The 15000-nt window shown below is 39.7% G+C and overlaps 4 non-coding genes across 4 annotated transcripts; all 4 read left to right on the forward strand.

Moving 5' to 3' along the window:
• The first annotated feature begins 1716 nt into the window (after positions 1–1716).
• TRNAS-AGA (transfer RNA serine (anticodon AGA)) lies at positions 1717–1798 on the forward strand. Its single transcript has one exon. It is a non-coding gene; the product is annotated as a tRNA-Ser (tRNA).
• Positions 1799–3808: 2010 nt separating this feature from the next.
• On the forward strand, positions 3809–3890 carry TRNAS-AGA (transfer RNA serine (anticodon AGA)). Its single transcript has one exon. It is a non-coding gene; the product is annotated as a tRNA-Ser (tRNA).
• A 4102-nt stretch (positions 3891–7992) lies between these two features.
• TRNAS-AGA (transfer RNA serine (anticodon AGA)) lies at positions 7993–8074 on the forward strand. Its single transcript has one exon. It is a non-coding gene; the product is annotated as a tRNA-Ser (tRNA).
• Positions 8075–8307: 233 nt separating this feature from the next.
• On the forward strand, positions 8308–8389 carry TRNAS-UGA (transfer RNA serine (anticodon UGA)). The gene has a single exon. It is a non-coding gene; the product is annotated as a tRNA-Ser (tRNA).
• The last annotated feature ends 6611 nt before the right edge of the window (positions 8390–15000 follow it).

Consider the following 15000-nt stretch of genomic DNA (forward strand, 5'->3'; position numbering starts at 1 on the left):
GTTCGAATCCTGCCAACTATGTTTGGCTTGTTCACGTGGGTGCTAGTCTGTTGATCAGTTTGCTTTTCCACACCCCACTGTCAAAACTGTTTTAACATGATGAAAAGCGATCGATATGCTTGCTATGTCTCAGTCGTGCTCCATGTTTGTTCACAGCAATTACTTTATTCTGAGGCTTAAATGACTGTTTGACGCAACTTTTATTTTCACCAATAGAAAAGAGAGCCCAAGCAGCATTTACAATGCTAAAACCTACTTGTCTCTCCTGGCGCCAGCTTTCCCTTTGTCTGCCTCCAGAGAGATTTCCTAATGCCATTAGCAACTTGGAGGACTCCAAAGAGTTGGAAAAGCACGACGATCACTTGTTTGCCATTGGACTTCTTCCAACCGTCTAAGCACTTTTAGCATGATGTGATCAAATAGATTTAAAAACCACACGACTATCAGGAACTATCAAGACTTAACTGCAGCACTCAAGGGGCTGCTCAGACATGTAAAGCTATTTAGGAATTTCCTAGCAACATAAAAAAGGTAACAAGGCATAGTGCAACCTTCTCGATACGAAAGATCAGAAATCTCAGTTGGATCGACGGAGCAGACCTTTGGAGCAGAAAGCCTGATGGGAAAAAGAAAAAGAAAACAAAGTACACATAACTTTTTTATCATTTCAGGAAAGTGGCTAGGGTCATGGTTTAAGCACAAGAAAAACCTTTATGAAAAAACTGACTATATGCCTGGTTTGCTTTCGGTCACAATGTGTCTGGTTTCGATGGCATTCCTGTGGGGAATGAAGGCTCTACATTAAGTTTGTCTGTCAGAATGCTAACCGGTTGCCCATGCTGTGTAAGTTGTTTGATAATAGAGGTCTGCCCTGAGCCAGCCAAGAGTAAAGTCACACACAGTGAGTTGTGTGACCAGGGCTTAACCACAGAAAGCTATTTAACATTTTGAATTTGCCTTAGTGAGCCTGTGGATAGAAAGAAGAGCCATGCAAAAAAAGAAAGAGGTTCCAACTCTCCCTTAGCGGTAACTTTGAAACGATGCACATTTAAAAAAACAGCGCCTAGAGAGATTTTGGGAAAGAACAGAAGCTGCCTTTTGGCTATATTTCTATCTCGACTCAGTTTAATAGTTGGATTCCTTCTGTCTTTAGTTATCTATTTTTTCCTAAACATTGACACGTTATTGATTTCAAATAGGCCAGAAAACAAGTTTTCAAAGTAATGCACTTTTTTTTTCTCTTCTGGACTCTACTCTAGAAGGCTTCGCCCAGCCTTTACTTTCTTTCCTCTTCCAGGAATCGTCTCTGCTACAGTTCTGTAGTAAATCCATCTGGCAGCATGCACGGGATTTAGTATGAATAAGTTACCTTTGAGTGAATGCAGGGATTATTTGTATCTGGTCTGGATTGTGCTGGTAGCATATGAATTTGCTGCAGTGTCTGTATAAGCTGATTAATAGATGAGATCTGGCAGTAGTCAGCCAATGTCCAAGAATACATAGTGAGGTGTGAGTAAAAAGGAGGAAGCTGGTCAACATTCTGAGTAGGTTGTAGAGAGTCTTCCAAAAGAAGGCCCATGAGATAAAGTGCTGTTTATTTTAGTTAGCAAAAGTAGGCAAACGTAGGCACATTGGAGAAGAAGAAAAGAAACTTCAAAATATACAAACAGGATGAGAAGATCTGCGAGCACAGAAAAAGAGGGACACAAACGCCGTGTAGTCGTGGCCGAGTGGTTATGGCGATGGACTAGAAATCCATTGGGGTCTCCCCGCGCAGGTTCGAATCCTGCCGACTACGGAGGTTTGTTTTCTGTCATCCTTGAATATTCTTTAAAACCCAATGAAATGCAAAGTCTGCATGTATTAAAGTGCGTTTGAGTACTTATCCCTCGCTGTATTGCCAGCCATTCTTTTTCTCTCGCTGAAGAATGTTTCGTGCCGTCCTAAGAACTAACGCAAACTAAAGAGATGGAATCAGAAGGGCCTCAAACCCTACCGTTCTTCGAATGGTTTCCCTCAAAGCATTCCTGTGTAGTTGTGGCCGAGTGGTTAAGGCGATGGACTTGAAATCCATTGGGGTTTCCCTGCGCAGGTTCGAATCCTGCCAACTATGTTTGGCTTGTTCACGTGGGTGCTAGTCTGTTGATCAGTTTGCTTTTCCACACCCCACTGTCAAAACTGTTTTAACATGATGAAAAGCGATCGATATGCTTGCTATGTCTCAGTCGTGCTCCATGTTTGTTCACAGCAATTACTTTATTCTGAGGCTTAAATGACTGTTTGACGCAACTTTTATTTTCACCAATAGAAAAGAGAGCCCAAGCAGCATTTACAATGCTAAAACCTACTTTTCTCTCCTGGCGCCAGCTTTCCCTTTGTCTGCCTCCAGAGAGATTTCCTAATGCCATTAGCAACTTGGAGGACTCCAAAGAGTTGGAAAAGCACGACGATCACTTGTTTGCCATTGGACTTCTTCCAACCGTCTAAGCACTTTTAGCATGATGTGATCAAATAGATTTAAAAACCACACGACTATCAGGAACTATCAAGACTTAACTGCAGCACTCAAGGGGCTGCTCAGACATGTAAAGCTATTTAGGAATTTCCTAGCAACATAAAAAAGGTAACAAGGCATAGTGCAACCTTCTCGATACGAAAGATCAGAAATCTCAGTTGGATCGACGGAGCAGACCTTTGGAGCAGAAAGCCTGATGGGAAAAAGAAAAAGAAAACAAAGTACACATAACTTTTTTATCATTTCAGGAAAGTGGCTAGGGTCATGGTTTAAGCACAAGAAAAACCTTTATGAAAAAACTGACTATATGCTTGGTTTGCTTTCGGTCACAATGTGTCTGGTTTCGATGGCATTCCTGTGAGGAATGAAGGCTCTACATTAAGTTTGTCTGTCAGAATGCTAACCAGTTGCCCATGCTGTGTAAGTTGTTTGATAATAGAGGTCTGCCCTGAGCCAGCCAAGAGTAAAGTCACACACAGTGAGTTGTGTGACCAGGGCTTAACCACAGAAAGCTATTTAACATTTTGAATTTGCCTTAGTGAGCCTGTGGATAGAAAGAAGAGCCATGCAAAAAAAGAAAGAGGTTCCAACTCTCCCTTAGCGGTAACTTTGAAACGATGCACATTTAAAAAAACAGCGCCTAGAGAGATTTTGGGAAAGAACAGAAGCTGCCTTTTGGCTATATTTCTATCTCGACTCAGTTTAATAGTTGGATTCCTTCTGTCTTTAGTTATCTATTTTTTCCTAAACATTGACACGTTATTGATTTCAAATAGGCCAGAAAACAAGTTTTCAAAGTAATGCACTTTTTTTTTCTCTTCTGGACTCTACTCTAGAAGGCTTCGCCCAGCCTTTACTTTCTTTCCTCTTCCAGGAATCGTCTCTGCTACAGTTCTGTAGTAAATCCATCTGGCAGCATGCACGGGATTTAGTATGAATAAGTTACCTTTGAGTGAATGCAGGGATTATTTGTATCTGGTCTGGATTGTGCTGGTAGCATATGAATTTGCTGCAGTGTCTGTATAAGCTGATTAATAGATGAGATCTGGCAGTAGTCAGCCAATGTCCAAGAATACATAGTGAGGTGTGAGTAAAAAGGAGGAAGCTGGTCAACATTCTGAGTAGGTTGTAGAGAGTCTTCCAAAAGAAGGCCCATGAGATAAAGTGCTGTTTATTTTAGTTAGCAAAAGTAGGCAAACGTAGGCACATTGGAGAAGAAGAAAAGAAACTTCAAAATATACAAACAGGATGAGAAGATCTGCGAGCACAGAAAAAGAGGGACACAAACGCCGTGTAGTCGTGGCCGAGTGGTTATGGCGATGGACTAGAAATCCATTGGGGTCTCCCCGCGCAGGTTCGAATCCTGCCGACTACGGAGGTTTGTTTTCTGTCATCCTTGAATATTCTTTAAAACCCAATGAAATGCAAAGTCTGCATGTATTAAAGTGCGTTTGAGTACTTATCCCTCGCTGTATTGCCAGCCATTCTTTTTCTCTCGCTGAAGAATGTTTCGTGCCGTCCTAAGAACTAACGCAAACTAAAGAGATGGAATCAGAAGGGCCTCAAACCCTACCGTTCTTCGAATGGTTTCCCTCAAAGCATTCCTGTGTAGTTGTGGCCGAGTGGTTAAGGCGATGGACTTGAAATCCATTGGGGTTTCCCTGCGCAGGTTCGAATCCTGCCAACTATGTTTGGCTTGTTCACGTGGGTGCTAGTCTGTTGATCAGTTTGCTTTTCCACACCCCACTGTCAAAACTGTTTTAACATGATGAAAAGCAATCGATATGCTTGCTATGTCTCAGTCGTGCTCCATGTTTGTTCACAGCAATTACTTTATTCTGAGGCTTAAATGACTGTTTGACGCAACTTTTATTTTCACCAATAGAAAAGAGAGCCCAAGCAGCATTTACAATGCTAAAACCTACTTTTCTCTCCTGGCGCCAGCTTTCCCTTTGTCTGCCTCCAGAGAGATTTCCTAATGCCATTAGCAACTTGGAGGACTCCAAAGAGTTGGAAAAGCACGACGATCACTTGTTTGCCATTGGACTTCTTCCAACCGTCTAAGCACTTTTAGCATGATGTGATCAAATAGATTTAAAAACCACACGACTATCAGGAACTATCAAGACTTAACTGCAGCACTCAAGGGGCTGCTCAGACATGTAAAGCTATTTAGGAATTTCCTAGCAACATAAAAAAGGTAACAAGGCATAGTGCAACCTTCTCGATACGAAAGATCAGAAATCTCAGTTGGATCGACGGAGCAGACCTTTGGAGCAGAAAGCCTGATGGGAAAAAGAAAAAGAAAACAAAGTACACATAACTTTTTTATCATTTCAGGAAAGTGGCTAGGGTCATGGTTTAAGCACAAGAAAAACCTTTATGAAAAAACTGACTATATGCTTGGTTTGCTTTCGGTCACAATGTGTCTGGTTTCGATGGCATTCCTGTGGGGAATGAAGGCTCTACATTAAGTTTGTCTGTCAGAATGCTAACCAGTTGCCCATGCTGTGTAAGTTGTTTGATAATAGAGGTCTGCCCTGAGCCAGCCAAGAGTAAAGTCACACACAGTGAGTTGTGTGACCAGGGCTTAACCACAGAAAGCTATTTAACATTTTGAATTTGCCTTAGTGAGCCTGTGGATAGAAAGAAGAGCCATGCAAAAAAAGAAAGAGGTTCCAACTCTCCCTTAGCGGTAACTTTGAAACGATGCACATTTAAAAAAACAGCGCCTAGAGAGATTTTGGGAAAGAACAGAAGCTGCCTTTTGGCTATATTTCTATCTCGACTCAGTTTAATAGTTGGATTCCTTCTGTCTTTAGTTATCTATTTTTTCCTAAACATTGACACGTTATTGATTTCAAATAGGCCAGAAAACAAGTTTTCAAAGTAATGCACTTTTTTTTTCTCTTCTGGACTCTACTCTAGAAGGCTTCGCCCAGCCTTTACTTTCTTTCCTCTTCCAGGAATCGTCTCTGCTACAGTTCTGTAGTAAATCCATCTGGCAGCATGCACGGGATTTAGTATGAATAAGTTACCTTTGAGTGAATGCAGGGATTATTTGTATCTGGTCTGGATTGTGCTGGTAGCATATGAATTTGCTGCAGTGTCTGTATAAGCTGATTAATAGATGAGATCTGGCAGTAGTCAGCCAATGTCCAAGAATACATAGTGAGGTGTGAGTAAAAAGGAGGAAGCTGGTCAACATTCTGAGTAGGCTGTAGAGAGTCTTCCAAAAGAAGGCCCATGAGATAAAGTGCTGTTTATTTTAGTTAGCAAAAGTAGGCAAACGTAGGCACATTGGAGAGGAAGAAAAGAAACTTCAAAATATACAAACAGGATGAGAAGATCTGCGAGCACAGAAAAAGAGGAGCACAAACGCCGTGTAGTCGTGGCCGAGTGGTTAAGGTGATGGGCTAGAAATCCATCGGGGTCTCCCCGCGCAGGTTCGAATCCAGCCGACTACGGAGGTTTGTTTTCTGTCATCCTTGAATATTCTTTAAAACCCAATGAAATGCAAAGTCTGCATGTATTAAAGTGCGTTTGAGTACTTATCCCTCGCTGTATTGCCAGCCGTTCTTTTTCTCTCGCTGAAGAATGTTTTGTGCCGTCCTAAGCACTAACGCAAACTAAAGAGATGGAATCAGAAGGGCCTCAAACCCTACCGTTCTTCGAATGGTTTCCCTCAAAGCATTCCTGTGTAGTTGTGGCCGCGTGGTTAAGGCGATGGACTTGAAATACATTGGGGTTTCCCCGCGCAGGTTCGATCCTGCCAACTACGTTTGGCTTGTTCACGTGGGTGCTAGTCTGTTGATCAGTTTGCTTTTCCACACCCCACTGTCAAAAATGTTTTAACATGATGAAAAGCGATCGATATGCTTGCTATGTCTCAGTCGTGCTCCATGTTTGTTCACAGCAATTACTTTATTCTGAGGCTTAAATGACTGTTTGACGCAACTTTTATTTTCACCAATAGAAAAGAGAGCCCAAGCAGCATTTACAATGCTAAAACCTACTTGTCTCTCCTGGCGCCAGCTTTCCCTTTGTCTGCCTCCAGAGAGATTTCCTAATGACATTAGCAACTTGGAGGACTCCAAAGAGTTGGAAAAGCACGACGATCACTTGTTTGCCATTGGACTTCTTCCAACCGTCTAAGCACTTTTAGCATGATGTGATCAAATAGATTTAAAAACCACACGACTATCAGGAACTATCAAGACTTAACTGCAGCACTCAAGGGGCTGCTCAGCCATGTAAAGCTATTTAGGAATTTCCTAGCAACATAAAAAAGGTAACAAGGCATAGTGCAACCTTCTCGATACGAAAGATCAGAAATCTCAGTTGGATCGACGGAGCAGACCTTTGGAGCAGAAAGCCTGATGGGAAAAAGAAAAAGAAAACAAAGTACACATAACTTTTTTATCATTTCAGGAAAGTGGCTAGGGTCATGGTTTAAGCACAAGAAAAACCTTCATGAAAAAACTGACTATATGCTTGGTTTGCTTTCGGTCACAATGTGTCTGGTTTCGATGGCATTCCTGTGGGGAATGAAGGCTCTACATTAAGTTTGTCTGTCAGAATGCTAACCGGTTGCCCATGCTGTGTAAGTTGTTTGATAATAGAGGTCTGCCCTGAGCCAGCCAAGAGTAAAGTCACACACAGTGAGTTGTGTGACCAGGGCTTAACCACAGAAAGCTATTTAACATTTTGAATTTGCCTTAGTGAGCCTGTAGATAGAAAGAAGAGCCATGCAAAAAAAGAAAGAGGTTCCAACTCTCCCTTAGCGGTAACTTTGAAACGATGCACATTTAAAAAAACAGCGCCTAGAGAGATTTTGGGAAAGAACGGAAGCTGCCTTTTGGCTATATTTCTATCTCGACTCAGTTTAATAGTTGGATTCCTTCTGTCTTTAGTTATCTATTTTTTCCTAAACATTGACACGTTATTGATTTCAAATAGCCCAGAAAACAAGTTTTCAAAGTAATGCACTTTTTTTTTTCTCTTCTGGACTCTACTCTAGAAGGCTTCGCCCAGCCTTTACTTTCTTTCCTCTTCCAGGAATCGTCTCTGCTACAGTTCTGTAGTAAATCCATCTGGCAGCATGCACGGGATTTAGTATGAATAAGTTACCTTTGAGTGAATGCAGGGATTATTTGTATCTGGTCTGGATTGTGCTGGTAGCATATGAATTTGCTGCAGTGTCTGTATAAGCTGATTAATAGATGAGATCTGGCAGTAGTCAGCCAATGTCCAAGAATACATAGTGAGGTGTGAGTAAAAAGGAGGAAGCTGGTCAACATTCTGAGTAGGCTGTAGAGAGTCTTCCAAAAGAAGGCCCATGAGATAAAGTGCTGTTTATTTTAGTTAGCAAAAGTAGGCAAACGTAGGCACATTGGAGAAGAAGAAAAGAAACTTCAAAATATACAAACAGGATGAGGAGATCTGCGAGCACAGAAAAAGATGGGCACAAACGCCGTGTAGTCGTGGCCGAGTGGTTAAGGCGATGGACTAGAAATCCATTGGGGTCTCCCCGCGCAGGTTTGAATCCTGCCGACTACGGAGGTTTGTTTTCCCTCATCCTTGAATATTCTTTAAAACCCAATGAAATGCAAAGTCTGCATGTATTAAAGTGCGTTTGAGTACTTATCCCACGCTGTATTGCCAGCCATTCTTTTTCTCTCGCTGAAGAATGTTTCGTGCCGTCCTAAGCACTAACGCAAACTAAAGAGATGGAATCAGAAGGGCCTCAAACCCTACCGTTCTTCGAATGGTTTCCCTCGAACCATTCCTGTGTAGTTGTGGCCGAGTGGTTAAGGCGATGGACTTGAAATCCATTGGGGTTTCCCCGCGCAGGTTCGAATCCTGCCAACTATGTTTGGCTTGTTCACGTGGGTGCTAGTCTGTTGATCAGTTTGCTTTTCCACACCCCACTGTCTCAGTTATGTCTCAGTCGTGCTCTATGTTTGTTCACAGCAATTACTTTATTCTGAGGCTTAAATGACTGTTTGACGCAACTTTTATTTTCACCAAAGAAAAGAGAGCCCAAGCAGCATTTACAATGCTAAAACATACTTGTCTCTCCTGGCGCCAGCTTTCTCTTTGTATGTCTCCAGAGAGATTTCCTAATGCCATTAGCAACTTGGAGGACTCCAAAGAGTTGGAAAAGCACGACGATCACTTGTTTGCCATTGGACTTCTTCCAACCGTCTAAGCACTTTTAGCATGATGTGATCAAATAGATTTAAAAACCACACGACTATCAGGAACTATCAAGACTTAACTGCAGCACTCAAGGGGCTGCTCAGGCATGTAAAGCTATTTAGGAATTTCCTAGCAACATAAAAAAGGTAACAAGGCATAGTGCAACCTTCTCGATACGAAAGATCAGAAATCTCAGTTGGATCGACGGAGCAGACCTTTGGAGCAGAAAGCCTGATGGGAAAAAGAAAAAGAAAACAAAGTACACATAACTTTTTTATCATTTCAGGAAAGTGGCTAGGGTCATGGTTTAAGCACAAGAAAAACCTTCATGAAAAAACTGACTATATGCTTGGTTTGCTTTCGGTCACAATGTGTCTGGTTTCGATGGCATTCCTGTGGGGAATGAAGGCTCTACATTAAGTTTAAAATATAAGAAAAAAGGTATAAACAATATACCAGCAAGTGGAGCGCTATAATGAATATTAATATAAATAATGAGGGGGTATACTCACCCCTCCAACATAGTGATACAATGTGTCCAAATGTACATACAAAGTAAAACAACAAAAAGAGAGAATATAGTGCAGATGGTTTACAAAAATAAAAAATGAATAATAGTAGCAATTGGTTGAAACCACTCACGTGGGTTGGAGCCTATAAGCTATTGGCTCCGTAAGTGACTCCTTTTTGCTCTTGAGGCAGCAACACACCCCTTTATCCCAAACGATGTTCTCCCGGAGATATGGAACAAGCAGAGAGAGAGAACCTCATAGGTGGTATTGTACAGATAGTGTATACAAAATAGTGAGATAGTAATTGTTATGCTCACCTTAGACAGAGCCTTGAATTCCTGGCTCTGAGGTTTGTTGGCAATATGCTAATTTATTGGGATAGCATTCCCCACATAGTGTTCCTGGAGGCTAGAAAGGACTATATGGACTGATATAAAAAAATATCGATTTATTGTAGAGATAAAAAATAAAAAATAATAAAAACAATATTAAGACTTCTCAAAAGCATATAAGCTAAAAGGTAGAAAGTCCAAAAAGTCCAAAACTCCAGCTAAACGCGTTTCACTCTTGTATGAGCTTCCTCAGTAGCTGTGAAGTAGCCTCAGGAATCTTCCACTTTATAAGTGTTCTAAAGTTAATTCGGATCCTCCCTTTGGGGTCACAGGAAGTGTGATTATCCAATCATAAGGTCAGAGTCTCTTTCAAATTTCTTATACTGATCACCTGTAGTAAAAAAGCTTACATTGGCTGAATTGCCTGTCAATCAATTAAAAAACTTGATTAGAACGAATTCTATTGGTGGTTGGATGGGGCTTTCTTTTTAAAATTTCTTATATTGATCACCTGTGGTAAAAAAGCTTGCATTGGCTGAATTGCCTGTCAATCAATTAAAAAACTTGATTAGAACAAATTCTATTGGTGGTTGGATGGGGCTGTCATGCATAGCACCCATTATGGGCAGTGGTTGGCGGAAGTGACATCACTTCCGCCCTCCAACATCTTCCCAAATGTCATTGTTAATAATAAAAATAAAAAAACCATTATGGGCAGTGGTTGGCGGAAGTGACATCACTTCCGCCCTCCAACATCTTCCCAAATGTCATTGTTAATAAAAAAAAAAAAAAAAAAAAACGGAATGAATATTAACAAAGTAAAATAAATAGATGGGTACAATAACAGAGAGGTATCCCTCAAATATAACATAAAATAAAAGGGATTACCAAAATGGGGGTCGATTAAAAACTTACTGAATGAGAGAGTGCAATCAAAACAAACTCCTCCCATTGGAATTCAAGACTTCATTTTTTAAAAGGACATAAAACCAAATGGTATAAATTTGCAGTTGGTGCAGATATAATATGATAGTGTTAAATATATGTTAAAGATAATTAAAGGAAATGACAGAGTTCAAAATCTATATTTAGACCTTTGGGTTGTAAAGTCTCAAGGCTAAAAATCCACCTCATTTCATTTTGAGCTAAAATTTTGTTAAAATCACTGCCTCTCCAATTCCCTAAAGTTTTGTGTATGCCCATAAATATGAGCCCCTGAGGATTGCTGTTGTGTGTAATCTTGAAATGATTGGATACACTGTGTCCTTCATATCCCTTCTTAATGTTCCTTATATGCTCTTCTATCCTAATATGTAAATTACGTTTTGTGCGGCCCACATACTTGAGGCCGCATGGACATTCCAATAGGTACACTACATTGGTTGAATGGCAAGTGATGAGATTGTTTATGTTGAACTCTTCATTTTCTTTAGTACTTTTGAATTTCCCTACATGTCTTTTTTTGCTTCCAGTGTTCCCGCACGCCAAACATATTCCACAACCAAAGAAACCTTTCCTAGTATCAATTGGCTTTATGCTGCATGGTTTTCTAATGTGGTTCCTTACTAGTAATTTTTTCATGTTAGGTGCCCCTCTAAAGATCACCTTGGGTTTGTCTGGTAGAATGGTGGACAGGACTGGGTCTTCCTTTAGGATTGACCAGTGTCTATTAATAATTTTTTTTAAATGACGGTTACCATGACTGTAATTACAGAAAATAGGTATGTTGTCATTATCATTAAATCTTTCTTTATTCTCATTAATCCCTTTACCTGTTAATAGGGTTTCTCTCTTAATTGCCATTACTTGATTAAGATCTTTGGTTAGATCATCTTGTTTATATCCTTTTTCCAACATTTTACCTTCTAATTTATGCGACTGTTCAATAAATTTAGTCTCCTCAGTGCAGTTTCTTTTTATACGGATAAATTGGGATTTGGGGATTCCCATAAGCCAAGGTGTAAAATGACAGCTCGTGGTGTGAATAAAACTATTTACATCTACTTTTTTAAAATGAGTGCTAGTTTTGATTTTATTATCTTCAATAAAAATGTCAAGATCTAAAAAGTTCACTCTCGTTTTGTTAAAATCCGTAGTGAGGGCTATGCCCCAATCATTATTGTTCAATGTATTAAGGAAGTTGGTTAGTGATTCTTCTGTGCCTTCCCAGATAAAAAACAGGTCATCTATGTAACGGCGATAGGTAACGAGGCCCGTCGCCCAGCCTGCCCCATGATGGATAAACTGGAGCTCCCAATATGCCATAAAAAGATTGGCATAGCTGGGCGCGAACCTCGTTCCCATCGCCGTTCCACAGGCCTGTAAATAAAAATGTCCATCGTACCAGAAGTAATTGCTGGTTAAAATTAAAAGAATCCCTTGCATAATAAAATCTATATGGTCAGGGGGGAAATTACCTGATTGCTCTAAAAAGAACCTGGTGGCCATACAGCCCCTATCATGTGCAATATTGGTGTAAAGGGAGCTCACATCAGCAGTGGTCAGAAAATAGTTTTCGTTCCACACCAATTCTTCTATGTGTCTTAATATATCCCCAGTATCCTTCAGATAGCTGGGTATTCCTTGAACAATTGGTTGCAAGCATTGGTCTATATACTCCGATAATCTACAGGACACAGAACCAATGCCTGAGACTATAGGCCTCCCTGGGGGTTGAGTCGGATTCTTGTGGATTTTGGGAAGGTGGTATAGTACTGGAATTCTTGGGAAATCAATTTTTAAGTAATTAAACTCTTTTTGGTTCAAGATCCCATTTGTAAGTCCTTCATTTAGGTAATTATGGAATTTGTCCTTGAGATTCTTTGTGGGGTCTGCTCCTAGTTTTATATAGGTATTGGTGTCCTCCAGTAATTTGTATGATTCCTTATTATAGTCATCTAATGTCATTAAAACTACACCTCCCCCCTTATCGGCTGGTTTTATAATTATTGAATTATCTTTCTGGAATTTCTTCAGGGCCATACACTCTTTCCTGGTGAGGTTCTGTTGATGTTTATTGGGTTCTTTAATTTTATTTATATCTCTCATCACTAATTTTTCAAATGTTACCATTTCACCTGATATTAAGTTTTTGGGATAGAACTTTGATTTTTCTTTCAAGTTAGTATGTTTATAGACATCATGTTGTGGGTCTTCGGAATTAGTTAAAATGGGGTTCTTGTGGAAAAATTTCTTTAGACATAATGTCCTCTTAAATTTATTTAAATCAACATATGTCTCGAATTTATTTAGCTTTTTAGTTGGTGCGAATTTCAAACCCTTCTGTAACAATTTGATTTGAGGAGAATTCAAGACATATGGCGTTAGGTTGAAAATCCCTGCTTGTTTTTCTCTATCTTTCATATTTCCTGGTTTCGTCTGTCTCTTTTTTCTCCTCTGAAGGTTCGCTCCTCCTCTAACTCCCCTTCCTCTATACTTCTCCGTCTCTTCTGTGGTGATCTCTGTTGGTATTGGGGTTTGTGTTTGACTCTGTTCCTCAGGTTCCAAAAATCCCCTTCCTGAGGGGTTCTGGCTAAGGTCTCGAATCTATTGGAGATAGGTATATGTGACAACCTTCTTGTACTTTTTCGGATTTTACTTTGGGCTTTTAAAAACTCGTCAGATCTTGCCCTTCTTTCTGTTCTTATTGGGGTTCTGATAATATCTTGGATATATGGCCTCGACACATGTGGTTCTCTTGTTCTCGTGCTTGAAACCTTAGGACGGTTCCATTCATTAGTGTCATTGGTTGTCCTGTGTTCTGTTCTATTTCTAGGCCCATTTTGGAAATTGGATTCATGGTACCTGTTTCGGATGTTATTTTGATAGTGTTTGACTGAATGTTGTGCTTTATTTCTATCGCCTTGTCTGTATATGGGCTGTTTTCTGTTTCCATATGTGTAAGCTTCATTCTTATTGTAATCAGTCCTATCACGTGTGTATTTTTTCTTTTTAATTTGGATCGTATCTTTTTCTACTTTTTCTAGGGTGTGTTGTAGATTGTCGGTGATTTTCCTATATTTCTCAGAATTAGTGTGATTTAATAAAAAATGTTGTTCCTTATTAATTTCTGCATCAAGTTTTTCCAAATTATACTCTCTTCGCTTAATTAAAGTTCTCATCATTGTGAATGAAAAAGAATCTAACATCACTGCCCATTCATCCATAAATGTTTTGTCATCTTGATCAAAGGAGGGAAACTTGGAGAGCCTCAGACCTCTCGGAGTTATTTTATCTCTGATGTATTTTTCTAGGGTAGCTATTTCCCATTTAATTCGTATTTCCTTACTTAAGAGTCTCTCCAAATTTCTCTGGCAATCTGAGATGGATCTCTCCTCAACTTGGTCAATTTGGTTGAAAAGATTCTCTTCCCCACCAAACAATTCATCTATGTTTTTGCAGTGGTGTTTTTTTCTTTGTTCAAAAAGTGACATAGTGCAGGTAGGCAAAATAGTGTACACACATAGGTATTCAGTATGAAACACACAGAGAAAACAATAACTATCCCTTACTGAGATAGTGAGTGATATACTAAAGTGCCTGAATAAAAGCAGCTCAACACAAAAAGTGGAATACCTTAATCCACAATAAAGTGCAAAATATAAGAAAAAAGGTATAAACAATATACCAGCAAGTGGAGCGCTATAATGAATATTAATATAAATAATGAGGGGGTATACTCACCCCTCCAACATAGTGATACAATGTGTCCAAATGTACATACAAAGTAAAACAACAAAAAGAGAGAATATAGTGCAGATGGTTTACAAAAATAAAAAATGAATAATAGTAGCAATTGGTTGAAACCACTCACGTGGGTTGGAGCCTATAAGCTATTGGCTCCGTAAGTGACTCCTTTTTGCTCTTGAGGCAGCAACACACCCCTTTATCCCAAACGATGTTCTCCCGGAGATATGGAACAAGCAGAGAGAGAGAACCTCATAGGTGGTATTGTACAGATAGTGTATACAAAATAGTGAGATAGTAATTGTTATGCTCACCTTAGACAGAGCCTTGAATTCCTGGCTCTGAGGTTTGTTGGCAATATGCTAATTTATTGGGATAGCATTCCCCACATAGTGTTCCTGGAGGCTAGAAAGGACTATATGGACTGATATAAAAAAATATCGATTTATTGTAGAGATAAAAAATAAAAAATAATAAAAACAATATTAAGACTTCTCAAAAGCATATAAGCTAAAAGGTAGAAAGTCCAAGTATAAAAGTCCAAAACTCCAGCTAAACGCGTTTCACTCTTGTATGAGCTTCCTCAGTAGCTGTGAAGTAGCCTCAGGAATCTTCCACTTTATAAGTGTTCTAAAGTTAATTCGGATCCTCCCTTTGGGGTCACAGGAAGTGTGATTATCCAATCATAAGGTCAGAGTCTCTTTCAAATTTCTTATACTGATCACCTGTAGTAAAAAAGCTTACATTGGCTGAA

This window comes from Pelobates fuscus, chromosome 12 (assembly GCF_036172605.1).
Source record: "Pelobates fuscus isolate aPelFus1 chromosome 12, aPelFus1.pri, whole genome shotgun sequence".
NCBI lineage: Eukaryota > Metazoa > Chordata > Amphibia > Anura > Pelobatidae > Pelobates > Pelobates fuscus.